Source organism: Triticum dicoccoides, chromosome 6A (genome assembly GCF_002162155.2).
Source record: "Triticum dicoccoides isolate Atlit2015 ecotype Zavitan chromosome 6A, WEW_v2.0, whole genome shotgun sequence".
In the NCBI taxonomy this organism is placed as follows: domain Eukaryota; kingdom Viridiplantae; phylum Streptophyta; class Magnoliopsida; order Poales; family Poaceae; genus Triticum; species Triticum dicoccoides.
The window spans coordinates 74,430,009-74,433,164 of record NC_041390.1 but is presented as its reverse complement, the minus strand read 5'-3'; positions in this window follow the sequence as shown (position 1 = coordinate 74,433,164).

Below are 3,156 nucleotides of genomic sequence, written 5' to 3'. Positions count from 1 at the left end.
GCTGTCCGCGCGTCGAATGGAGCCCGGAGCCGTGTTTCCGAGCACCTCCACCGTCGCGGGACCTCGCCGGCGTGTTAACTCCGGCTAAACGCCGATTAGGACTAACCCAATGACCCCCTGGGTCACAGGCAGGTGGGCCCAAGGCCCTGTTAACTTTTGTTAAGTTTTTTATTAAACCTAATCAACCTCGCTGATACTGACATGTGGGGCCAGCCCCTGCTAATTACCTAGTGTAGGTTTAACTAAAATCCCTGAGTCACTAACAGGCGGGTCCCCCAGGTCAGGTTTGACCTGGACCGGCCCTGTTGACCTGCTGATGTCATAATGACGCAGTGCTGACGCAATAAGCTATTTTCTGGGTTTAATTTAATCCAAGAAATTCCAGAAAATGTTTTAAACTTCTAAAAATCATATAAAATCAACCGTAGCTCAGAATGAAATAAATCATATATGAAAAATGATCAGAAAAATCCAATCTATCCATTTGTACCATTTTCACGCATGTTAGAATAACTTATGGCTGCTGTTTAGGCCAAATCATATAAATGGCATTTAAATCCTCACATATGGAGTTTGAATTTGAACCTAGGGTTCAAACCACCTCCATTTAACATGTTGCTAGTTGCATTAGCTCAAAACATAGCATATTGACATGTCATGATCATGCATCATACTATGCATTGCATTGATTGTGCTCTCCTTCTCTGTTGCCGGTATTTGTCCCCTCTTGATAGACGTGCTTCCGACGATGAGTTCGATGACACCGATGAAGAGCTATAATATCTTCAGAAGTGCCAGGCAAGCAAAACCCCCTTGTTCATTCCGATACAACTCCGCTCTCTTGCTCCTGCTCTCTTTTACTGCATTAGGACAATAACGATTCAACTGTTACATGCTGCGGTAGTTGAACCCTTTCCTCTGCATGACCTAACATTTACCACAGTAAATAGATGAAACCCACTAGCATGAGTAGGAATTGTTTGAGCCCTGATGTGCCTACTCATTCATGCTTGTTGTCATGCCTGCTACTGCTTAGAGTTGAGTCAGGTCTGATTCATCGGGAATGAATTGGAACATGGTGAACATGTCCTACCGTTGAGAGCTAAGTGTGTGAACACGATTTGGTAAAGGTAGCGGTGAGAGACCATGTAGGAGTACATGGTGGGTTGTCTCATTGCTGCCGTCCTCAGGAACTGAGTTCTGTGTTTGTGATCCATGAACAATTACTACCACACATTGGGTTCCGGTAACTCGGCCCCTCTCGGCTTATTAATCAACTCGATCTCTGTCCAGGAGTTGCAACTAGTTTCTGGTGTTTGTAGGTAGTGTTAGTAGTCTACCAAGTGGCACCCGGTACAGGTGGGCTTGGGACAAACTAGGCACAGTGGCACGGTGTACCAAGTGGCACCCGGATGGTGGGCTTGGGAACCCTGCACACATCGTTTGGGGCTGTGAGCGACACCCCGGCCGGATCTCCTTGCGGATGGAACCCGAATAGGCGATAAACCTAGATGAGAGACTTGTGTGGTTAGTCAAGTCGTGGCCGACTCCCTCACCAGGCTTCCGCTTGAAGGTTGCCGAGATACACGACGTGTTCATGGTGGTAAGTGGCGAGAGCATGTGTGAAGAAGTACACCCCTGCAGGGTTATCATTATCTATTCGAATAGCCGGATTCCTTAGATATGGAAACTTGGACCCCTTGCATAGTTCATAGACAAGTGAAAGTGGATACTCTAAAATGCGCAAGATAAGTGTGAGTGCTATGGATGGCGTTCTCGTAGGGAGACGGGAGCGGATCCATAGTGGTCTATTGATATGGTGAATTTGTGGACTCGTGTGCGCCACCTCAAAAGAGTTACTTGCAGTCGTAGTTCAGGTTAGCCACTGAGTTAAAGCTGGCTTGCTGCAGTTAAACTCCACCACCCCTTTGTTGATACCGATGCATATGTAGTTAGTTCTGATGTAAGTCTTGCTGGGTACATTTGTACTCACGTTTGCTTAATTTATGTTTTGTAGAGAGACTTCAGTCTCGCTAGTAGTTCCACGTGGACTTCGACGTTTAGCTTGTTACCTCAGCTACGATCTTGTACCCTTGGGAGGGTCTTGTAGATAGTCAGGCTTCTGAGCCTTCTTCATTTGTAGTTGTCTGTACTCAGACAAGTTAAGCTTCCGCATGTGCTTGTTGCTTGTATGCTCTGTATGTTGGGTCATGAGACCCATGTTTGTAATATCTCGCTCCTCGGAGCCTAATGAATAAATACTTTGAGTCATAGAGTTTTGTTGTGATGCCATGTTGTATTTACACATCGAGCATATTGTGTGTATGATTGAAATGCTTGGTATGTGTGGGATTCAACAACCTAGTTGTTTATCCTTGGTAGCCTCTCTTATGGGGAAATGTAGTCTTGTGCTTCCATGAGCCATAGTAGTCCGCTACAACCCGGTTCACCGGAGTCCTGCTAGCCCCGCACTACTGCTCCGGAACACTTGACTGGCCGACATGTGTTTCACTTTGTTCCCGTGTCTGTCCCTTCGGAGAAATGTCACGCGGTGACATCCAGAGTCCTTCCTAGCCTACTACAGCCGGAGTTCCCGGAGTCCTGTTAGCCCAGTGCTACAGCCCGGATTCGCACGCTGCTGACCGACATGCTCGATGTTGATTCATGTATGCCTGTCCCTGTAAGTTAGTGCCACTTTGGGTTCATGACTAGTCATGTCGGCCCGGGTTCTCTGTCATATGGATGCTAGCGACACTATCATATACGTGAGCCAAAAGGCGCAAACGGTCCCGGGCCATGGTAAGGCGACACCCGTGGGAATATCGTGCGTGAGGCCGCAAAGTGATATGAGGTGTTACCGGCTAGACCGATGTGACTTGGAATCGGGGTCCTGACAGGTTCACTGGTTCGGCTGCGGTGTGAGGCTGCCGTCGCCGCAGGGCCTGACCAGCGGTGGGAATAGTAGGGGCGGTGAGGCCTCCGCGACAGCACAGCCGGCCACGGGAGGTAGGAGCATGCGGCATGACCGGCGCTGCTTTGGGCGGCTGGAGCAAGAAGACCAGAGGTTGAAGAAGCACTACGGCCGTTGGATGGACATCATACGATCACTGGAGCTAGAATCGTTCATATTGACTAAAGTTGACAAAGCCCCCCCCC